Below are 25,925 nucleotides of genomic sequence, written 5' to 3'. Positions count from 1 at the left end.
AAGATTACAAGAGAGGGGCTCTGAGTTTGTTTACTTTAGAAGGTGCCTATTCCGCTCAACGGGACACCGTATCATCTGATGTGTCTGAAGTATAATTCTGTATAAGCATGGTTTTATCAAGACTTCCTGCCCAAGATGCAGTAAACTCAATTAAGATTAAGAATTTTTAGAACTGATTAAGATGTGCAAACTAAGTACATGTTTATTTTCTTTCTTTCAGGACTTATGGAATGTCCACTACCAAGTTTTCTGATGAGTTTACCAATTATTCTGTATCTCGCCCTTCGAAATGCTTTCTGAGGCAGTTGCCTTAGGGGAACAGTTAGTATAAAGGTACCCGAATCCGGCTGTTAAGGGAGCTCCCAAAATAAGTAAGGCCTGGCAATTTTGTTTGTTTTTAGCACCTACAAACAACCCACCTGTTAATGAGTATTTGTTAGTGGTGTTAATATTTATTTATTGTGTGGGGTCTTTTTATTTTGGTTTTCACAGGTTAGAAAGGATGCACCTTAAAGGGCACACAAATGAAATGTTCTGAAGTATCTATTGTCACAGAGTTTTGGTTCCACACATTAATTAATTAGTAATTTCTGCTGATAAGAAATGTACTGAAAACCCCAATGTAAACCTGGTACACAAAATGTTTGGAATGTATGAAATGTCTTTAAATAATGAGTCTGAGGTACAGGGAAAGAAAAGAGAAGGAAACACTCACTTAATGGGGTTGAATGACCTCTGACCTCTGTTCTGACTTTCTGGTGAGGCCTGATCACCCTTACTAGAAAGACTAGAGACATTGGGTGAGATTTAAATGGGCTATGTATTAGAAGTACTAATAATTAGTCTCTAGTCTATTTTACTATTCCTTGAATTACCTTATGGGATACAATTAAGTTAAGATGGAGTGATCAAGGGTTGTAATTCTAATTTTATTAGTTATTTTGATTTAACCGGCAGTGTTGTTTTTTTGGGATGCATGAATCACGATGTGAGTCATTTGTCAAAAGGGAAGAAATGTATTGTTGTTTGTTTCGTTTTGTCTTGCTTCAATACAAATCTCACCAGATTGGGTCTGCAGGATGGTCGGGATTTCTCCCTAAGGATTAGCCCTCTGACTCCCTGACCCTGTAACTCTGCAGTGAGATCGCCAAGATGATAGGGGAGTATAAGACAATTTGAGAAAAGAAAATGGTTTCAACTGTGTGTTGTTATTCACTTTTACATTTGTCTTAGACATTTGTATTAAGAATATTGGTAGTAGTAATAATTTGTCATACAGTAAATAGTTTCTCTGGATTTCCTGAATCAGAAATGCCCTAAACTAAATTGTTGTTCTGGGTGTCCTCTCTCGAGGTTATGGCGAAGGTGACCACAGATGGTATCAAATGCATGGAAGGGAACATTTGACCGAGAACAGTGTGAGCCTCACCCCCTCTAACCGGCTGAAGTAATGGCGACAATGGCGTTCACTATGGCCCTGTCCTTCCTGAGTTGTTTATTTGGGGTATCAGGTCGATTGTGGAGGTCTACACACTGCGAAATGTATAATACTTTAGACTAGAAATGCATTAACATGCCACTCGCGACAAAAGCTCCAGCTCAAATGTAAATGCCAGAATCCATAAATGTAATGGTGTAATGAAGCATATGTGTAACTGTATGACGCGAAGGTCTTAAGTTAAAACATTCTACTGCAATGGTTTTACAAGTACAACCCAGAATGATTTTACAACCCAGAATGAAGGGTTTGAAAGTGTGTGGTTTTATGCGGTGATTTTGTTTACTTAGTACTTGGATTGTAGATTTGAGCTTTATTATGATGATTATGAATGAAATTAGATTCACTCCCGTTAATAGAAGTATAACCTTCATTACAATTTATTATAATGTATTTTGATAGAACCTCCTTTTGATAGCAGCTCAAATCTAAATGCTTACATAAAAATTCAATGATAATGTGATGGAAAAAGGTTATGTGAAGAGACAGCCTTGAAAATGTTCATCTTGTGTTTCGTGCCATAAATAATCCTTGGTTCCTGCCTGTAATTGGTAAAGATATGAGGGAGTCATGTAATTGGTAAAGATATGAGCCCCCCTCCTTAGGACCATCTGGCAGAACGCCCAGAATAAATTAAGATAGGAGATGGTGCCAGACACATACAGGAACCAACCCTATGTAACTTGTCTGTGTAAGCAGTATATAAGAGATCTAATGGGACTGCCCTGACGGAGCTCACTTCAGACAAGTACTTTATGCATCCAAGTTTGACTGTGACCTCTCCAGCTTGCTGTTAATAAACAATGATTCATTTAAGTTTGACTTCGAGTGTCCCTGTGTAGAATTTCAAGGACAGACGTACTGCCATATTCTCTAAAACGACGTTGGCCTCCAGTTTATGGTAGAGAAATGAACATTCAATTCTCTGGCAACAGCTCTGGTGGACATTCTTGCAGTCAGCATGTGAATTGCATGCTCCCTCAAAGCTTGAGATATCTGTGGCATTGTGTGGTGTGACAAAACTGCACATTTTAAAGTGGCCTTTTATTGTTCCCAGCACAAGGTGCACCTGTGTAATGATCATGCTGTTTAATCAGCTTCTTGATATGCCACACCTGTCTGGTGGATGAGAAAAAAAAGCTTTTTGTGCGTATGGAACATTTCGGAGACTTATTATTTTAGCTCATGAAACATGGGACCAACACTTTACATGTTGCGTTTATATTTTTGTTCAGTGTATATAATGTGTGTATGGACAGTATATGAATAGAAAAGAGAAAAGCTGTGTACAGCAGTAGATATATAGGATGAGCCATGACTAGCATACAGTATATACAGTACATATAAAGTGAGTTAAACAGTATGTAATCATTATTAAAGTGACCAGTGTTCAATGACTATGTACATAGGGCAAAGCAGTCTAAGGTGCAGGGTAGAATACCGTGTGGTAGCCGCTAGTAACAGTGACAGGTTCAGGGCAGGGTACTGGGTGGAGGCCGGCTAGTGGTGACTGTTTAACACTCTGATGGCCTGGAGATAAGCAGCTTCTATCAGTCTCTCGGTTCCAGCTTTGATGCACTTGTCTCCTCCTTCTAGATCAGGGGTAGGTAACCCTGTTACTGGATTTTGTTCCAACTAGGCACCACACCTGACACACTGAGCCAATTGATCAGTTCAGTGGTGCCTAAATTCAATACACCTGGTCTTCGGCACTCCAGGACTATGGTTGCCTACCCCTGTTCTATAGGCCGTAGCTCGGTTGGCTGAGGTCTTTGATGATCTTCTTGGCCTTCCTGTGACACCGGGTCCTGTAGATGTCCTGGAGGGCAGACACTGTGCCCCCGATGATGCGTTGGGCTGACCGCACCAGCCTCCTGAGGTGTGAAGGGACCATTTCAGGTCGTCAGTGATGTGCACGCCAAGGAAATTGAAGCTTTGACCCTCCATTGCGGCCCGATGTCGATAGGGGTGTGCAGTCTCTGCTGTCTCCTGTAGTCCCCGATCAGCTCTTTCGTTTTGTTGACGTTGAGGGAGCGGTTATTTTCCTCCACCAGGGCTATCACCTCCTCACTGTAGGCTGTCTCTCGAACAGGGAGTACAGGAGGGGGCTGAGCACGCACCCCTGTGGGGCCCCCGTGTTGAGGATCAGCGTGGCGGAGGTGTTGTTGAGGTGTTGTTGCCTACCTTCACCACTTGGGGTTGGCCTGTCAGGAAGTAGTCCTGAGCTGTAGTCGATGAACAGCATTCTTACATAGGTATTTCCTTTGCCTTGATGACAGCATTGCACACTCTTCGCATTCTCTCAACCAGCTTCATCAGGTAGTCACCTGGAATGCATTTCAATTAAAAGATGTGCCTTGTTAAAAGATAATTTGTGGAATTTCTTTCCTTCTTAATGCGTTTGAGCCAATCAGTTGTGTTGTGACAAAGTAGGGTTGGTATACAGAAGATAGCCCTATTTGGTAAAAGACCAAGTCCATATTAGGGCAAGAATAGCTCAAATAAGCAAAGAGAAACGACAGTCCATCTTTACTTTAAGGTCAGTCAATATGTACAATTTCAATAACTTTTAAAGTTTCTTTAAGTGCAGTCACAAAAACCATCAAGCGCTATGATGAAACTGGCTCTCATGAGGACCGTCACAGGAAAGGAAGACCCAGAGTTACCTCTGCTGCAGAGAATAAGTTCATTAGAAATTGCAGCCCAAATAAATGCTTCACAGAGTTCAAGTAACAGACACATCTCAACATCAACTGTTCAGAGGAGACCGGATGAATCAGGCCTTCATGGTTGAATTGCTGCAAAGAAACCACCACTAAAGGCCACCAATAATAAGAAGAGACTTGCTTGGGTCAAGAAACACGAGCAATGGACATTAGACCTGTGGACATCTGTCCTTTGGTCTGATGAGTCTAAATTTCTGATTTTTGGTTCCAACCACCGTGTCTTTGTGAGACGCAGAGTAGGTGAACAGATGATCTCCGCATGTGTGGTTCCCACCGTGAAGCATGGAGGAGGAGGTGTGATGGTGTGGGGGTTCTTTGCTGGTGACACTGTCAGTGATTTATTTAGAATTCAAGGCGCACTTAACCAGCATGGCTACCACAGCATTCTGTGGCAATACGCCATCCCATCTGGTTTGCGCTTAGTGGGACTATCATTTGTTTTTCAACAGGACAATGACCCAACACACCTCCAGGCTGTGTAAGGGCTATTTGACCAAGAAGGAGAGTGATGGAGTGCTGCATCAGATGACCTGGCCTCCACAATCACCCGACCTCTACCAACTGAGATGGTTTGGGATGAGTTGGACCGCAGAGTGAAGGAAAAGCAGCCAACAAGTGCTCAGCATATGTGGGAACTCCTTCAAGACTGTTGAAAAAGCATTCCAGGTGAAGCTGGTTGAGAGAATGCCAAGAGTGTGCAAAGCTGTCATCAAGGCAAAGGGAGGCTACTTTGAAGAATCTCAAAAATATGTTTATTTGTTTAACACTTTTTTGGTTACTACATGATTCCATAATATTGATGTCTTCACTATTATTCTACAATGTAGAAAATAGTAAAAATAAAGAAAAACCCTTGAATGAGTTGGTGTTCTAAAACTTTTGACTGGTACTGTGTCTGAGTCGCTTAATTTTGACTCCCCTTTGTCCCTATACTGTCGTTTTGCTTCTTTGATTGCCTTACAGAAGTCATAGCTGGTTTGTTTCTACATGTCCATGTTCCCAGTCACCTTGCCATGGTTAAATGTGGTGGCTTGCACTTTCAGTTTAGCGTGAATGCTGCAATCTATCCACGTTTTTGGGTTTGGGTAAGTTCTAATCGTCATAGTCCTCTATTCACTTCCTGATTAACCCAGTCACCGAGTCAGTGTATACGTCGATACTATTCTCAGAGGCGACCTGGAACATTTCCCAGTCTGCGTGATCAAAACAATCTTGAAGCATAGATTCCGATTGGTTAGACCAACGTTGAATAGTTCTTACCACGAGTGCTTCCTGTTTAAGTTTCTGAGCAGAATGGAGGCATGATCTAATTTGCCGAAGGGAGGGCGGGGGAGGGCCTTGTAGCCGTCCCAGAAGGGAGAGTAGCAATGATCAAGTGTTCATGATGAGCGTGTAGCACAGAAGATGTATTGATAGAATTTCGGTTGCGTTTTCCTCAGATTTCCTTTGTTAATGTCCCCAGCATATGCGGTTTCCAGTTTACACATAGTCCAGTGTAGTTCCTTGAAAAACGTTGCCGTATCGGCTTGGGGTGGAATATACACGGCAGTGACGATGACAGAAGAAGATTCTCTCAGGAGGTAATGCGGTCTGCATTTGATGGTGAGGTATTCCAGATCGACAGAACAAATGGACTTGCGTTCCTGTACGTTACCACAATCACGCCATGAGTTGTAAATCATGAAACAAACCTTCCTGTCCGCGCGATGGATAGAGAAACCTGCTGGCTGAATGGACGGGGACAATATATCTAGAGAGACATGATTCTGTAAAACAGAGTATATTAAAGTCCCTAACATCTCTCTGGAAGGATATTTTCGCCCTGAGCTCGTCTACTTTATTGTCCAGGGACTGAACGTTAGCGAATAAATATACTCTGAAGCGATGGATGGTATGCATGCCGCCCGAGTCTGACCAGGGCCCCACTTCTTCTTTCTCTTCTCTGTGTTTTGGTGCAACCCAAGGATTAATAGAGCTCCCTCGGGAATTTCAAACAAAGGATCCAGGTCAGGGAAGTTGAATTTCTAACTCGAATTTCTGGTGATTGACAGCTGATCTAATGTCTGTAGGTAATAATACAAGAAACATTGTATGCAAATAATGTAAGAAATAAGACACCCCCAAAACAATACTGCAAAGTTGGCTAGGAGCTAGAAACAGGGCTGTCGGCGCCATCTTGTCCATCTCATTCAATAGAGAAGTGAGTCAGAAAAACAATAGTCCAAACCCCATGTTTCTACCATATATGGTTCAAAAGTTAGACGATTTACTCTGAGAATTTAGCATGTTTAGAGTGAATGGAATGTCATAATGGGCATGATCAAAAAGTGTCCACCGCTCAATAGAGCTCTGTGGCACTGCTCCAGGGCAAAACGGCGCTAACTTCGAACGCCAACTGACAAGTTAACTAGTTGCTGAAGATTCATGAGTGAAAACATGGGCTTTTTCTAAATGAAATCTGCGAACTACAAAACAAAATAGGGACTAAATATATATTTATTTACAAAGCTAACAGACTGAATTTTAAAATCCACCCTCCACAAAGACAAGCTGTTCCTGTTTTCATGGTGTATTACCCGAGTCTTACACTTTAAATCAACATAGAAACAGCCCCTCAACATATATTGATCACCAATACAGCCAATGAAAGTCAATGAGATGAAAATGACGAGGGTATCAACCTGTGGAAACACCTCCAAATGGTACCACCTCCCAATGCCAAACATGGAAGAGATACAACCAAGAGTGTCGCAGTCTAAACTAGCAATGGTCACAGCAAATTAACGTTTTTATTTCATCAACACTGTCAAGTACAAGTATATTAAGGTTATAATATTGTAGAGAACAAGCTAATGAATAATTCTGTGATTTATAATGACATAGGGCAATGAAAAAACGATGTTTTGACATTAATTTCGTAGCACCCTCTTGAATTGCCCCATTTTGTCCAACATTCTACAGCAGTGAGTAAACACCCTACATAATACTGATAAGAAGTCCCGACTCGTGCATGTATTAATCTACTTCCTGGATTTAAATACAAAAATAACAGCCTCCCGAGTGGTGCTAGAGGCGTCACTACAGACCCGGGTTCGATCCCGGGCTGTATCACAACCGGCCGTGATCGGGAGTCCCATAGGGCGGCGCACAATTGGCCCAGTATCGTCCGGGTTAGGGGAGGGTTTGGCCGGGGGAGCTTTACTTGACTCATCGCGCTCTAGCGACTCCTTGTGGTGGGTCGGGCACCTGCAGGCTGACCTCGGTCTTTCCTCCGACATCGGTGTGGCTGGCTTCCGGGTTAAGCGGGCAGGTGTTAAGAAGTGCGGTTTGGCGGGTCATGTTTCGGAGGACTCATGACACGACCTTCGCCTCCAGTGCCCGTAGGGGAGTTGCAGCGATGAGACAAGATCGAAATTGGGGAGAAAAGGGGGTAAAAATACACAAAAATATATATATTAAAAAAAATACATTGGTAAATATTAGCCTACTGAAATAAGTTAGCAGAACAATTGTGCCGAGAAAGTAATTACAAGGACTATTTCAGTCATTGGAGGCCGGAGCAGTATGTTTGGAAGGTATTTATGATGGACTTTGACTTTGAATGGGTTTTCTATGGGGAGGTGGTAGAATCTGCTTATTAGCTACATCTAAATACTCAAGCAACGGAAGCAACGCACCTAAAAACTGTCCGGGGTACTAACAATTGGCCAGGCAAATGTTATAAATGGCCCAGAAGTGTTTTTGGGTGAACTCCTTTAATTAGGGCTGTGACGATAACAGTATACAGTGGGGGAAAAAAGTATTTAGTCAGCCACCAATTGTGCAAGTTCTCCCACTTAAAAAGATGAGAGAGGCCTGTAATTTTCATCATAGGTACACGTCAACTATGACAGACAAAATGAGGGAAAAAAATCCCATTGTAGGATTTTTTATGAATTTATTTGCAAATTATGGTGGAAAATAAGTATTTGGTCAATAACAAAAGTTTCTCAATACTTTGTTATATACCCTTTGTTGGCAATGACACAGGTCAAACGTTTTCTGTAAGTCTTCACAAGGTTTTCACACACTGTTGCTGGTATTTTGGCCCATTCCTCCATGCAGATCTCCTCTAGAGCAGTGATGTTTTGGGGCTGTCGCTGGGCAACACAGACTTTCAACTCCCTCCAAAGATTTTCTATGGGGTTGAGATCTGGAGACTGGCTAGGCCACTCCAGGACCTTGAAATGCTTCTTACGAAGCCACTACTTCGTTGTCCGGGCGGTGTGTTTGGGATCATTGTCATGCTGAAAGACCCAGCCACGTTTAATCTTCAATGCCCTTGCTGATGGAAGGAGGTTTTCACTCAAAATCTCGATACATGGCCCCATTCATTCTTTCCTTTACACGGATCAGTCGTCCTGGTCCCTTTGCAGAAAAACAGCCCCAAAGCATGATGTTTCCACCCCCATGCTTCACAGTAGGTATGGTGTTCTTTGGATGCAACTCAGCATTCTTTGTCCTCCAAACACGACGAGTTGAGTTTTTACCAAAAAGTTCTATTTTGGTTTCATCTGACCATATGACATTCTCCCAATCCTCTTCTGGATCATCCAAATGCACTCTAGCAAACTTCAGACGGGCCTGGACATGTTAATTTGTCTGTCATAGTTGACGTGTACCTATGATGAAAATTACAGGCCTCTCTCATCTTTTTAAGTGGGAGAACTTGCACAATTGGTGGCTGACTAAATACTTTTTCCCCCCACTGTATCTTTTCTATGGCAAAAATGAAAACACGAAGCAGATCAAACTCTCTGGTCCTTTAAAAACCTGTATGTAAAATATTGTGTGCTATAGCTTGTAAAATAAATACATGTAACTCTGGATGACAAATAATGATATTTGTTTCCAACATTAGGGCTGTTTTTCTAATTAAGTTAAATACGCTTCGTGTTTTGTTTCCTAGCCACGATACTAATGAGTATCACGATACTGGTATCGTCCCGGCCCTATCTTTAATAGGAGCATACTGGGCTTAATTGGAACAACAGTGATTTATGGTGAAAAATACAGAATAGCAAAGTCTACTCATAAAATATATACACTATAGACTACAGTATTATGCAAAGTTAATATTGATCATATTGAACAATATATATTTTTACCTGCAGCATATGCTCAAACCGGTGTGATTAGAACACTTATTTAGAATGTCCGGTTATGATTGACGCAACAGTCAGCGTTTGAGCTGGCCACACAGTTTTTTCACAGAAACCGTTTTTACAACGTTATGTCCTCAATGTGAGCAGTTTATTTTTGGATGCAATGTTCAGACATTCACAGAAGTAGCGACAACATAACATTTCTCATCCAAACCGGAAAATGTAGGCTACATTGGTCGTAGCGCTAACTGAGGAAAGAGTGACCTAACACAAGTGGTCATATTTAGCTAACTCTCGGCTGACAGAAACCATAATATGAATTAGCTAATAGCAATTACAATTTATCACATCACGGGTGACCTCACCAGTGATCAAAATTATTGAGTAAAACACTTTCTAAAAATATAAAGTAATCCGACGATGGGTAGTTTGTGTGCGCTGCCCTATTTGTTTTTCACGTTAACCAAAGATAAGAGGTTACAAGATGAGTTGGGTCTGTTTGCAGTATTCATGTTGAAGGGATGTCATCTACCATCATTCACTTCCGGAAGTTTACTCGAAAGACGAGTGAACCATCTCTTCACCTTGTTTTGTTATAACACCTTTGGTCTGACAGACGTTTACGTGACAATTAGAATGCATTGTATGGTCAACAAAAATGGCGCCACACATAGCTGGCAATTAGCTTAGCATTAGCTCATCATAATCAGTACAACCTTCCAAAAAGTATTTGACACATATCTATGCAAGAATCGGAATGCATGATTTGTCACAAGTACTTGAAAACGTGAATAAAACAATAAATACATTATGCTCCATAGAAATGGTGTGCTACAGTAGAAATGACAACATGATATACAGAAACTATAATGATAACATAATAAGGCACTTACAGTACTTTGATAGGAACGCACACATGTCCAAAGTTATTATTAGTAGTGAAGGCAACGCGGGCGCCAGACGGAAAACATGCCAGGGAGGAAAAGGTTATTGGGCTCTAGTCGAAGAGAGAAGTTTGTCCGGCTCAGTAATGCCTCAAATGTAAATTGTCCGCAACAGTGAAATGGGCTACTTCTACGTTTTTTCAAACTGTTGTTAGAAAACAAAACTTGTTAGAAAATCATTTGAAATTGACAAGTTGAAACATAGCCTATATATAATTAGCAGGCAGCGTGCCTTGGTTTGAGGGCATCGTGGGTTAACTGTCCTGTTGCGTAACAATCACATTTTGGACCAGTGAGTGCATTCTGACATCACACAAAAAAAAAATTTAACTCCCGCTGGGGCGACCGTTAGAGATTTTTGGAACTCATGCGTGAAAAAGTTAATAGGTACACTTACCCTACTCTTTAAACAGTGTGCTGTTTGAGATATTAATAGATTTAACACATGGGGCATGAATAAACTATATGTACGCTACTGAGCTTGTCAGGTGCTTTAAGCACACAGTGATTAAATAATTAAGACACAAAAATGACTCAAGAGGGAGGCAGAGATCAAGATAGCCTAACCAGAAGAAAGAAAACTGTTCCCGAACCACCTCCTCCCGCTGCTGCTGGCCTTCGCAGATTCTACAATTACACCCCCGAAGTTGCCGGTAATAGGTTACTCCAGGGGTCGGCAACTTTTTCCATTTGGAGTGCCAATTTATCTTACCATTTCTACTGATCTGCATGCCAGTTATGATTTTGATATGCACATTTCCATGGAATAATTTCATTTATTTTATAATAAAGTATTTGTATCTCAAAAGCATTGTTATGTGATTAATAAAAATTCTAAATCTAAATGAAAATTATACAAATCTAAAAGTAACTTCTATTGCCATTGCCAACTATGTAAAAATAGGCTACATAAAGCCAACAAATAAAAACATTGTAGCCTGCAGGTAGAAAATATCCTGATAAAAATAAATCACATTGACTGTGCATGGCCTGTCTGCAAGGAACGTGAAACATTGTATCAACTATCAACTTGGTCCAGCAAGAAGCTTGCACTAACAAACTTGCAACATTGTATAAAATATTCTGGACCCTCAGTTTCCCATGCCAGTGAGCTCCGGTCAGACATAGCTGTATTTGTGCAAGGGATAAGAAGTAATCAGGTAGGCCTATTTTATGATGTTTCCACCAGATCAGAGCATAACATATTTTTTCCCTTTCACACCCAGTGGTTATCGAAAGGGAGAGAGCTGGAAAGATTTTTCAAATAGGCTACATTGAGGAACTATTGTCATTCTCAATGGATGTAAAAACAGATTTCATTTATTTGGTTTCAGGTGAAGAAAAAGTTACTTTCAGAAGCTCCACAGATCATTAGCAGTGGTGAGTTAAGACAATCAGAAATACTATCAGATCCCCAAATGGGCACATTTATAAGCCTACATTTGTGCGCAGGCCAGGTAGCCTAGACCTACTATGCGTAATAAGGTGCACGTCCTTACTCAACATTGACAGGAGCGGTCCAAACACAATCAATAAATTGACAACTCGTAAATGGAATTAAATAAACCAAAACTTGTTTCTCACAAGTGTAGCCTAGGTTGTGCGCTCTGCAAACAACATGTCCACTCCGACAATGATAACAGTAAAAGACTGTAATAATAATAATATATTGAATGCATTAACAGAAATTACAGTAACCAAACAAACATTGTAGAACTAATTATAAATGTACTACTGGTGATACTGGTGTGCCATCCCTGTGGCCTCCACAATGGATTAGTCCACTGAGACAGGCATCAATCAAGACGTGACAAAAAAATATAATTTTTTTGCAAATGCGACAAAAAAAGTATTGATGGACCAACAGCCTATCGACCAAACAATTAAATGGGTCTGCACTACCTCATACCATGCAAAATACAAGCATCAATCATAGCTAAAGGAAAGACAGAGGGCAAAATCAGAGACAGCTCTCGTAAAAACAGTAAGCACCAGTATAGTTCCTTCCACAATGGACCAACTTAACAAATTAGATTCCATGGTTCAAGTGTAGAAAATTCCACTTTTGATTCAATTGACCAATCATGTAATTTATCAAAACATAAAATGTAATGAGGAAACACAAATGTAACTGGAAACTTAAATTTGAAAAACATTGAACATACTGTACACTAAGTACAGAAAAACATTAACAACACCTTACTCTGTCCATGACAGACTGACCAGGTGAATCCAGGTGAAAGCTATGATCCCTTATTGATGTCACTTGTGAAATCCACATCAGAATCAGTTTAGATGAAGGGGAGAAGACAGGTTAAAGAAGGATGTTTAAGCCTTGAGACAATTGAGACATGGATTGTCTATGTGTGCCATTCAGAGAATCGGCGTCCTATTTCGCAACAAAGCCTCCTTCACTCATGCTGCCAAACATGCCCTCGTAAAACTGACTATCCTACCGATCCTTGACTTCGGCGATATCATTTACAAAATAGCCTCCAACACTCTACTCAGCAAATTGGATGTAGTCTATCACAGTGCCATCCGTTTTGTCTCCAAAGCCCCATACACTACCCACCACTGTGACCTGTACGCTCTTGTTGGCTGGTCCTCACTACATGTTCGTCGTCAAACCCACTGGCTCCAGGCCATCTATAAATCACTGCTAGGCAAATCCCCGCCTTATCTTAGCTCATTGGTCACCATAGCAGCACCCACCTGTAGTCTGCGCTCCAGCAGGTATTTCTCACTGGTCATTCCCAAAGCCAACACCTCCTTTGGCCGCCATTCCTTCCAGTTCTCTGCTGCCAATGACTGGAACGAATTGCAAAAATCTCTGAAGCTGGAGACTCTTATCTCCCTCACTAACTTTAAGCATCAGTTGTCAGAGCACCTTACCGATCACTGCACATGTACACAGCCCATCTGAAATTAGCCCACCCAACTACCTCATCCCTATATTGTTATTTATTTTGCTCTTTTGCACCCCAGTATCTCTATTTGCACATAATCTCTTGCACATCTAGCATTCCAGTGTTAATACTAATTGTAATTATTTTGCACTATAGCCTATTTATTGCCTTACCTCCATAACTTGCTACATTTGCACACACTGTATATATATTTTCTGTTGTATTTTTTGACTTTATGTTTCTTTTACCCCATATGTAACTCTGTGTTGTTGTTTTTATCGCACTGCTTTGCTTTATCTTGGCCAGGTCGCAGTTGTAAATGAGAACTTGTTCTCAACTGGCTTACCTGATTAAATAAAAAAATAATTAAAAAAGAGGGTGAATGGGCAAGACAAAAGATTTAAGTGCCTTTGAACTGGGTATGGTAGTAGGAGCCAGGCACACCGGTTTGTGTCAACACTGCTGGGTTTTTCACACTCAACAGTTTCCCGTGTGTATCAAGAATGGTCCACCACCCAAAGGACATCCAGCCAACTTGACACAACTGTGGGAAGCATTGAAGTCAACATGGGCCAGCATCCCTGTGGAACGCTTTTGACACCTTGTAGAGTCCAGGCTGTTCTGAGGGCAAAAAGGGGAGGTGCAACTCAGTCTTAGGAAGGTGTTCCTAATGTTTGATTTCTATTTTGCCATATATTTTTAACTGTGCTGTATCACAAAAGTTCTGAACCTGTATATACATTTTAAAGACACAGTATCTTTTCCATTAGTTATCTTGTTTTTAATCCCACCCTTCAGCTCCACTCAACCCCTCCCATCTATCTCTTAACACTATCCATTTTTTATTTCTATTTGCCATATATTTTTCAACTGTGCTGTGATGTTTCACAAAAGTTCTGAACCTTTCTATTCTCATAGTTTCTACAGATTGTAAATTAAAGAAAAACATTTTGCTAAAAGTATTATTATATTATTGATCGAATGACTATGACTTTTCAAATCACCCAGTAGTGCCATCTGCAGAGCTAGCTTCAGGTAAATGTTGCAGTTCTTCCACCATTCCTGGACCTGCGACCAAAAACAAGCTACATATGGACAGTACCAAAACACTGGCCTACACTGTTAACTTAAATACATATGCAGCACGTTTGCCAGGCAAAGAGGACTACACTCTTGACATGTAATCTAATGGGATCTAGTCTATGTTAAAAACTGGAATAGTTGAAAAGCATTGGGTAATTAGTAGAACTATATTGATATGGGGAAGACTAATTAATCAGACAAACTGATCTGAAATCAGGCTTATATGTGCTTGTGCTACAAAATTCAAAAGGTTAAAAAAAATCCCACCTTTTGTAACAATGCGGAGGGCTCCGCATTGACATGACTGGTTGACGGTGGGTGGGGGCGGGAGGTCCTGTATAAACACAAACTCACCTTCTTGACAACTTCCTTAACAACAGCTCTGCACTGCAAGAAGTATGAATGCCCTGACTTCTGCTTAGGCCGTATCACCGTAAATGCAGCATGGCCAAAGCAGATGTCGGATTGACCATGCAGCGCCTTTAACTCAACAGTCAAGTCCAGACCTGCCCTCTCCTCCTCCTCCTGCCAGCCTTCTCTCTCTCCCACACACACAGGCCGTACCAGAGTGTACTAGTCTAAGCTTTCTGTAATACTAATATAAGAGCGTTCTCTACTGTAATTTCACTGCCTTCTCTACACCGCTCATGCACTAACACCCACCCCACTGCATTAATACAAATGCAAGACAGCCTTCTCTAGCCTACTGTAACACAGCAAGTCAACTTGGCCGGTCAGCCTGGGGAAGAGGTTACATAGCAAGAAACATCTGTGGAAAGAAGATGTATTTGCATTGTGCTGTACTGAACTGTTTGGAAGGGCTTATATTCACTATAACACTGATCACAGCAGCATCATGCGTTCTCATGCTGCATGATCTGACCATTACCGTCTTATACTATGAGAGTGCATATTTTATTCATGCGACAAATAACATATTTGGATTTATGTTATAAAGGTAATATCTATAACATTATCCCTCTATATATGAGATCAGAAGTTGGCCTGAACATATATAGTCAACACCCCAATGAGTTACACGCTTAGTCATTGAGTTCATTCGTGTCTGTGGATGCCCTTTCAAGTGGGATGAGGAGTATAAAACCAGTGAGACCATACAGAGTTTATATCCACAGGCAAAAGGAGGGCATGGTCACCAAAAAATACCTCAAATAAAAAAATACTCTATGATCCAGATAGTATTATTTTTCAACCAGCGTAGGTCACACATGGCCGACAAGAATGATGTGGGCATGAGGGCATGAATAGGACTTGCTGACAATAACATCCCTATTATACTCGTGCGTCTCCAAAAACAGGAAATGTTATACGTACAGTAGCCAAAGCTATTTCATGTAGAATACATTTTCTGGCATCTAATATAGAGAACTCCATATGCAGCAACTCATTAAGTAAGTTCACCATGCTTACATTTGGCATTAGTAAACAATGTAGGTTACTTCATCAATCATTCGTGGTTTTACAGTGTTTGTAGGCCTATATTTGTGTGGGGGTCTGTCTACTGAACCTGCCCAGTGTCTGTTGACCATCTGTTAGGGTGGACCCCTTTAGTGTGTTCCTGTCAATTAAATTCAAACAAACCTTTGACATGAACTCATCATTGTATTATGTACATAAATGGTGCCACTGAGTAAAGAAAACGATGTGCACAGGAGGAGCACAATGCACTAGAGGTCAAACTTAAATCCCAAATCTGAGACATACAAAATCATAAAGGCTCTTTCAATAAACAGGGTTCAACACTTTGAAAACACACATGAATGTTCAAATTTTGAACACTGAAATCACCTTTTTCCTTAAAGCTTAATGGAATCGTGTACAGCTCAATACAAGACCGCTGACAACCAGACATACTCCAGACATACCACAGCTGTCTGATATAGGCTCACAACTTACCCCCAATGAGTAATCACTGACTTGTCTCCTGTGCATGACAGATCATTAAAGTATTTGAAGGCCTTGAACCCTTTCAGTTCAGGGCATGTTTAGAACGTGACAGAAGAAACCATCTTCTTTCACATTTGTATACTTTTATATTGGCTATAGGACTATATGTGTTTAGTCAAACTATTATTAATTAGATTAATGATAATTAAAAAACATCATAATTAATGCATGGGTTTTGGGGTATTTTGCAAACGACTGGCACCATATTTATTGTAGTGTTCAATAGTTTGACAACAATTCCAAACATATTTATTTTGATGGGGGTTGTAGGGAATTCAACTGAAACACCTTATTGAAACTGCTGAAAGGTGAATTCCTCTCGCTGAGTATTTGCCTATGTCAAGCATACCCATATAATGATGCAGTCACCACCATGCTTGAAAATAAGGTGGCAGTTACTCAGTGATGTGTTGGATTTGCCCCAAACATAAGGCTTTTTTTGCAGTATTACTTTAGTGCCTTGTTGCATACAAGATGCAAGTTTTCGAATATTGGTATTCTTCTTTTCACTCTGTCATTTAGGTAATGGTAACATCCCTGGGCAGTTTCATTCCTGACTGCGGCTCAGTTCAGAGGGACGACTGTATCTTTGATGTGTCTGGGTGGTTTAATATATAATCCACAGCATAATTATTAACTTGACCATGCTTAAAGAGATATTTAATGTCTGATTCGTTATTGTTATCGATCTATCAATCACTGCCCTTCTTTATGAGGCTTTCGAAAAGCTCCCTGGTCTTTGTAGTTTAATCTGTGCTTGAAATTCAATACTTGATTGAGGGACCTTACAGATGTTGTATGTAGGGGGGACAGAGGAAGAGTTAGTCATAAAAAAATAATGTAAACCCCTATTATTTCACACAGAGTGAGTCCATGTACCTTATGTGATTTATTAAGCCACATGTTACTCCTGAACTAATTTAAGCTTGCCTAAACAAAGGGGATGAATACTTATGCAACGACTATATTTCAGTTATGAATTGTGTATTAATCCCCCCCCCAAAAAAAACAAATAAAAAAAAAATCTTCCACCTTGACATTACAGTATTGTGTGTAGATTGTTGACAAAAAAAAAGGACAATTATATATATTTTAATCCCACTTTGTAACACAATTAAATGTAAAGCATTATGAATACTTTTGCAAGGCACTGTAAGTGACCGTATACAAATGTAAGCAAGATTTGAAATGTTAATGTTTTAGTCAAATATTATATCTGTTTGGGCTTCTTGCGGTCAATTTGCAGCCCTCGATTTATTTGTAATTATGTTCCGGCCCCCTGACCATCTGCTCAAGGAAAAAATCGTGCCGCGGCTTAATCTAGTTGAGTATACCTGTTCTAAAGAATATTTGGCATACCTAATCTCAGCAGTTGACTGCATATCTCCGATTCACAAAGAAAATAGAATTGCTGTGTTCCTGTGAGCTAACCTAGCCTACATGCTAGCTAGACAACAATCATTTTCCCGCAGTAAAAGGTTCAAATTTACATTTGAACCCTGCTTGGTATCACTAAAACAATAAATAATTAAATAGGTTGCCTTAGAATCCAAAACGGTACGTTTAACTGAACTTTTCTGTGAATTGCAACATTGTTGCTGTCGAACATGCTAATGTGTTACAAAGTAACAAGCTTGAAGCCGCTGCTCAGTACCTACCTGCGGCTGTGTTGTTACGAGTAGCAAGGCGTTGATGTATCCAAAATAACAGATAGAGATGTTTAAAACTCGTTTTTGGTCGTTTTCATTCCGAACTCTATTTTTCAGGGATTCCTTCAATACTCCAAACCAGAGAGAGGGAAGCGCAAAATGCTAAACTAGTGAGTGGCTAGTCTACTGGGGTCTGTGACTGTACAGTAAGTAGGTCGTGTCGACTCCACCCAATCACTTTTTCTGCCCTGTGGCGCAATAGAACAGTTCTGTTCCTGGTTGCTGCTGGGCAATTCCATTGACACGGATTTGCGCCGAGGCAGATTTTTCACTTAAAGGTATGTCAAACAAAAACCATTGGTTTCAAAGTTTAACAAACCATAGGCTACAACTCTATGCACAAGGACTAGTTTTAATAATTTACACTGGAAATGTTACATAAACAACACATTTACTGGAAGAACTGTGTAGATGCAAATTTTGTTAACAGAATTTCAGTAAAATCACCCTCCTCTGTGTGTCCACGTTTTCTGAAAATGTTGTTAAATATCTGCTTAACATTCAAGGATGTCTGCAGAAAGAATGGGGTGTCAGCTGGCTATGACATGATATATTGACTCTATTTTGCTTATTGAACTACAGTTAGTGAACAGGATTTACACCAGGTAACAGAATTGCAGTAACTGAATTTAATCATGGGTCCCTGATTTGTACACAGAAATGCATAATTATGGATATGAATGTCATTCTCTTCATGGTGATGTATCCTAAATAGGTACATAAAGGTATAAATATGCAATATCCTCCTTTGCATATTTGGGTATTATTCTGCACACTGGCTATTATTTTAATGAGCTTTGCCCCCAAACCAGACCTAATTTGGTTGGTCTGGTTCGGACCAAATCTGAACCAATCATAGAGGTCTCTGTTTCACAAGTTTGGACATCAAAGTACAGCACAGTAGAGCTCAGTAGAGTACAGTGTGTCTCTTCATAAACATTAACTGGAGCGCTGCTTCCAGTGTGAAGGAAATCACAAGCTTTTGCTCACCTGATATAGAATACCTCACGGTAAGCTACAAACCCTTTTATCTACCAAGATAGTTCTTCATCACGGCTGTATACATCCCTCCACAAGCCAACATCACTGACACTCAACAAACTGTATGGGGCCATAAACAAGCAAGAAACCGCTCACCCAGAAGCAGCTTTTCTGGTGGGCGAAGACTTTAACGGAGGGAGTCTTATAACCGTTCTACGTCACTTTTACCGGGATTCATCCGAAGGCATTGAGGAGTTTACCACATCAATATCCACTCTGGGCTAAACACTAGAGCTACCGTTTACAAGAAATGGGACACGGACATGGACGCATACAAGAAGGCCCACTACGACCTCCAACATCAAACATGCAAAAAGACAATATAGGAGGAAGGTGGAATCCGATTACACCGGCTCCGACGGTCGTCATATGTGGCAGAGCTTGCAGACGATAACGGATTACAAAGGGAAACCCGGCCGTGAAATGCCCATTGATGCAGAACTCTCGAACGAGCTAAATGCATTTAATGCTCGATACAAGGAATACAACACTGAGTGTTGCGTGAAAGCCCCTGAGTTCTGGATGACTGTGTGATTTCGCTCATGTGGCTAATGTGAGTAAAACTTTTAAACCGGTTAACACTTGCAAGGCCTCCGGGGCAGACGAAATACTAGGGTGCGTTTTCAAAGCATGCGCAGACCAGCTGGCAAATGTCTTCACAGAATTATTTTATCTCTCCTTGTCCCAGTCTGTAATTCCAACATGTTTCAAGCTGAGCACCATATTCCCTGTTCCCAAGAACTCCAAGGTAACCTGCCTAAATGACTATCACCCTGTAGCACTCACATCTGTATTATGAAGTGCTTTGAAAAGGCTGGTCATGACACAGATAAACACCATCAACCCAGACACCCTGGACCCATGCCAATTCGCATACCATCCCAACAGATCCCCAGATGACGCAATCTCAATTGCACTTCACACTGCCCTCTCCCACCTTGGCAAGAGGGGAAATAACTATGTGAGAATGCTGTTCATTGACTACCGCTCAGTGTTTAACACCATAGTCCCCTCTAAGCTCATCACCAACCTGGGGACCCTGGGACTGAATACCTCCCTCTGTAACTGGATCCTGGACTTCCTGACTGGCGGACCAGGTGGTGAGTATATGCAACAGCAACTCCGCCATGCTCACCCTCAATATGGGGGCCCCTCAAGGGTGTGTGCTCAGTCCCCTCCTATACTCCCTATTCAACCACGACTGCGTGGCCACGCACAAGTTCAATGCCATCATCAAGTTTGCTGACAACACGACAGTGGTAGGCCTGATCACCGACGGCGATGAGAGACTACAGGGAGGAGGTCAGAGACTTGGCAGTGTGGTTCCATGACAACAACCTCTCCCTCAACGTCAGTGAGACCAAGTAGCTGATCGTGGACTACAGGAGAAAGAGGGGAGAGCACGCCCCCGTCCACATCGTTAGGGCTGTAGTTGAGCGGATCGAGAGCTTCAAGTTTTTTGGCGTCCACATCACTAAGGATTTAACATGGTCCAGTCGTGAAGAGGGCTCATCAACTCCTCCTCCCCCTCAGGAGGCTGAAAAGATTTGGCATGGGCCCTCAGATCCTTAAAAGTTTGACAGCTACACCATCAAGAGCATCTTGACTGGCTGCATCACAGCTTGGTATGGTAAATGCACCACCCTTGACCGTAAAGTGCTACAGTGGGTGATGCAGACATCCAGTACTTCAATGGGGCCGAGCTCCCTGCCATCCAGGACCTCTATATCAGTCGATGTCAGAGGAAGACCTGAAAAATTGCCAAAGACGCTAGCAACCCAAGCCATAGACTGTTCACTCTGCTACCGTCCGGTGAACAGTACCAGAGCATCAGCTCTCGGACCAACATGCTCAGAGACAGCTTCTGCCCCCAAGCCATAAGATTGCTAAATACAGTAAATTCGGAAAGTATTAAGACCCCTTGACTTTTTCCACATTTTGTTACTTTACAGCCTTATTCTAAAATTGATTAAATCGTTTTTTCCCCTCATCAATCTACACACAATGCCCCATAATGACAAAGCAAAAACTGGTTTTTAGAATTGTTTGCAAATGTATTACAAATAAAAAACTGAAATATTACATTTACATAAGTATTCAGACCCTTTACTCAGTACTTTGTTGAAGCACCTTTGGCAGCGATTACAGCCTTGAGTCTTCTTGGGTATGACGCTACAAGCTTGGCACACCTGTATTTAGGGAGTTTCTCCCTTTCTTCTCTGCAGATCCTCTCAAGCTCTGTCAGGTTGGATCGGGAGAGTCGCTGCACAGCTATTTTCTGGTCTCTCCAGAGATGTTAGATCGGGTTCAAGTCCGGACTCTGGCTGGGCCACTCAAGGACATTCAGAGACTTGTCCCGAAGTCACTCCTGCATTGTCTTGGCTGTGTGCTTAGGGTCATTGTCCTGTTGGAAGGTGAACCTTCACCCCAGTCTGAGGTCTTGAGCGCTCTGGAGCAGGTTTTCATCAAGGATCTCTCTGTACTTTGCTCCGTTCATCTTTCCCTCGATCCTGACTAGTCTCCCAGTCCCTGCCACTGAAAACATCCCCACAGCATGATGCTGCCACCATGCTTCACCGTAGGGATGGTGCCAGGTTTCCTCCAGACGTGACGCTTGGCATTCAGGCCAAAGAGTTCAATCTTGGTTTCATCAGACCAGAGAATCTTGTTTCTCATGGTCTGAGAGTCCTTTGGGTGCCTTTTGGCAAACTCCAGGCGGGCTTTCATGTGCCTTTTACTGAGGAGTGGCTTCCGTCTGGCCACTCTACCATAAAGGCCTGATTGGTGGAGTGCTGCAGAGATGGTTGTCCTTCCGGAAGGTTCTTCCATCTCCACAGAGGAACTCTGGAGCTCTGTCAGAGTGACCATCGGGTTCTTGGTCACCTCCCTGACCAAGGCCCTTCTCCCCCGATTGCTCAGTTTGGCCGGGCGGCCAGCTCTAGGAAGAGTCTTGGTGGTTCCAAAGTTCTTCCATTTAAGAATGACGGAGGACACTGTGTTCTTGGGGACCTTCAATGCTGCAGATATTTTTTGGTACCCTTCCCCAGATCTGTGTCTCGACACAATCCTGTCTCGGAGCTCTACGGACAATCCTTTTGACCTCAAGGCTTGGTTTTTGCTCTGACGTGCACTGTCAACTGTGGGACCTTATATTGACAGGTGTGTGACTTTCCAAATCATGTCCAGTCAATTGAATTTACCACAGGTGGACTTCAATCAAGTTGTAGAAACATCTCAAGGATGATCAATGGAAACAGGATGCACCTGAGCTCAATTTCGAGTCTCATAGCAAAGGATCTGAATACTTATGTAAATAAGGTATATGTTTTCTATTTCTAATAAATTTGCAAACATTTCAAAACACCTGTTTTCCCTTTGTCATTATGGGGTATTGTGTGTAGATTGATGAGGGGAAAAAAATTATTTAATACATTTTAGAATAAGGCTGTAACATAACAAAATGTGGAAAAAGTCAAGGGGTATGAATACTTTCCGAAGGCACTGTATTTAATTAATTGTTACTTAAATTATCTGCACTGACCCTATCTTGCACTGACTCTATGACCACTCACAAGACTATACAGTGCCTTCAGAAACTATTCACACCCCTTGACTTTTCCACATTGTTATTGTGTTAAAGCCTGGATTTAAAATTTATTAAATTCAGAGTTTGTCACTAATCTACACACAGTATCCCATAATGTCAAAGTGGAATTATGTTTTTAGAAATGTTTACAAATTAATAACAAATGAAAAGCTGAAATATCTTGAGTCATGTTTTCAGTATTCAACCCTTTTGTTATGGCAAGCCTAAATAAGTTCAGGAGTAAAAATTTACTTAACAAGTCACATAATAAGTTGCATGGACTCACTCTGTGTGCAATAATAGTGTTTAACAATTATCTGTAAGGTCCCTCAGTCGAGCAGTGAATTTCCAGCACAGATTCAACCACAAAAGCCAGGGGAGGTTTTCCAATGGATCACAAAGAAGGGCACCTATTGGTAGATGGGTAAAAAAAACAAGCAGACATTGAATATCCCTTTGAGCATGGTATAGTTATTAATTACACTTTGGATGGTTTATCACACCCTGTCACTACAAAGATACAGGCGCCCTTCCTAACTCAGTTGACGGAGAGGAAGGAAACTGCACAGGGATTTCACCATGAGGCCAATGGTGATTTTAAAACAGTTACAGAGTTTAATGGCTGTGATAGGAGAAAACTGAGAATGGATCAACAACATTGTAGTTAGTCCACAATACTAACATAAATGAAAGAGTGAAAAGAAGGATGCATGTACAGAATACAAATATTCCAAAACATGCATCCTGTTTGCAACAAGGCACTAAAGTAATACTGCAAAAAATATCGCAAAGCAATTAAATATTTGTTCTGAATAGATAGTTGGGCAAATCCAATACAACACCACTCTCCATATTTTCAAGCATACTGGTGGCTGCATCATATTATGGGTATGCTTGTAATCGTTAAGGACTGGGGAGTTTTTTCAGGATACAAAATAAACGGAATGGAGCTAATCACAGGCAAAATCCTAGAGGAAAACCTGGTTCAGTGTGCTTTCCACCAGACACTGGGAGATGAATTCACCTTTCAGCAGGACAATAACCTAAAACACAAGGCCAAATCTACACTGGAGTTGCTTACCAAGAAGACCGTGAATGTTCGTCGAGTTACAGTTTTGACTTAAATCTACTTGAAAATCCATGTCAAGACCTGGAAATGGTTGTCTAGCAATGATCAACAACCAATTTGACAGAACTTGAAGAATTTTGAAAATAATAATGGGCAAGTGTTGAAAAAATGGGCAAATATTGTACAATCCAGGTGTGGAACGCTCTTAGAGACTTACCCAGAAAGACTCACAGCTGTAATCACTGCCAATGGTGCTTCTACAAAGTATTGACTCGGGTGTGAATACTTATGTAAATTAGATATTTCTGTATTTCATTATTAATACATTTGCAAGAATGTCTAAACACGTTTTCACTTTGTTATTGTGTGTAGATGGGTTAGAAAATAAATAAATATAATCAATTTATAATTCAGACTGTAACACAACAAATTCAGTCAAGGGGTATGAATACTTTCTGAAGGCACTGTATATACACACTATATACACACTCACACACACACACTACACTGACACTCTCACACAAAACCCACACACATTCACATACACTACATACGCACACACACAACACACACACACATACACACACACTTTTACACTCATCATATGCTTCTGCTACCTGATGCCTTGTCACTTTACCCTGCCTTCATGTACATATCTTCATGTACATATCATACCCCTGCACATTGATCTGGTACTGGTACTCCCTGTATATACACTGAACAGAAATATAAACGCAACATGCAACAATTTCAAAGACTGTACTGAGTTACAGTTCATATAAGGAACTCAGTCAATTGAAATAAATTCATTAGGCTGTAATCTATGGATTTCATATTACTGGGAATACAGATATGCATCGGTTGGTCACAAATACATTTTACATTTTAGTCATTTAGCAGACGCTCTTATCCAGAGCGACTTACAGTTAGTGAGTGCATACGTTATTTTTTTATTTTTCATACTGGCCCCCCATGGGAATCGAACCCACAACCCTGGCGTTGCAAACACCATGCGCTACCAACTGAGCTACATCCTTCCCGGCCATTCTCTCCCCTACCCTGGACAACGCTGGGCCAATTGTGCGCCGCCCCATGGGTCTCCTGGTCGCGGCCGGCTAAGATACCTTAAAAAAAAGGTAGGGGCGTGGATCAGAAAACCAGTGAGTGTCTGGTGTGACCACCATTTGCCTCATGCAGCGCGACACATCTCCTTCGCATAGAGTTGATCAGGCTGTTGATTGTGGCCTGTGGAATGTTGTCCCACTCCTATTAAATGGCTGTACGAAGTTGCTGGATATTGGCGGGAACTGGAACACGCTGTCGTACATGTCGATCCAGAGCATCCCAAATATGCTCAATGGGTGACATGTCTGGTAAGTATGTAGGCCATATATTTTAATCTTCCAGGAATTGTATACCCTTGCGAGGTGATGACGGCAGATGAATGGCACGACAATGGGCCTCAGGATCTCATCATAGTATCTCTGTGCATTAAAATTGCCATCGATAAAATGCAATTGTGTTCGACGTCCGTAGCTTATGCCTGCCCATACCATAACCCCACCGCCACCATGGGGCACTCTGCTCACAATGTTGACATCAGCAAACCGCTCGCCCACACGACACCATACCGGGATTCATCCAAGAAGAGCACACTTCTCCAGCGTGCCAGTGGCCATCAAAGGTGAGCATTTGCCCACAAGTAGGTCACGACGCCGAACTGCAGTCAGGTCAAAACCCTGGTGAGGACGACGAGCATGCAGACAAGCTTCCTTGAGACGGTTTCTGACAGTTTGTGCAGAAATTCTTCGGTAGTGTACACCCACAGTTTCATCAGCTGTCCAGGTGGCTGGTCTCAGACGATCCTGCAGGTGAAGAAGCCGGATGTGGACGTCCTGGGCTGGCATGGTTACACGTGGTCTGTGGTTGTGAGGCCGGTTGGAGGTACTGCCAAATTCTCTAAAACGACGTTGGAGGCGGCTTATGGTAGAGAAATTAACATTAAATTCTCTGGCAACAGCTCTGGTGGACATTCCTGCACTCAGCATGCCAATTGCATGCTCGCTCAAAACTTGAGACATCTGTGGCATTGTGTTTCGTGACAAAACTGCACATTTTAGAGTGGCCTTTTATTGTCCCCAGCACAAGATGCACCTATGTAATGATCATGCTGTTTAATCAGGTTATTGATATGCCACACCTGTCAGGTGGATGGATTATCTTGGCAAAGGAGAAATGCTCACTAATA

At 41.5% G+C, this 25,925-nt stretch overlaps 1 protein-coding gene across 1 annotated transcript in view; it reads right to left on the bottom strand.

The window, feature by feature from the left end:
- Nucleotides 1-18,161, bottom strand: part of LOC121573293 (CD151 antigen-like) — a 78,337-nt gene extending 60,176 nt beyond the window's left edge. The window contains exon 1 of the mRNA XM_041885149.1: nt 17,931-18,161. The gene's annotated coding sequence lies outside the window, so the exon portion shown is untranslated. The remainder of the gene's footprint in view (nt 1-17,930) is intronic.
- Between the last annotated feature and the right edge of the window lie 7,764 nt (nt 18,162-25,925).

This window comes from Coregonus clupeaformis, chromosome 15 (assembly GCF_020615455.1).
Source record: "Coregonus clupeaformis isolate EN_2021a chromosome 15, ASM2061545v1, whole genome shotgun sequence".
Classification (NCBI taxonomy): domain Eukaryota; kingdom Metazoa; phylum Chordata; class Actinopteri; order Salmoniformes; family Salmonidae; genus Coregonus; species Coregonus clupeaformis.
Note: the sequence above shows the minus strand (reverse complement) of the source record. Positions and strands in the feature narration are given on the sequence as shown.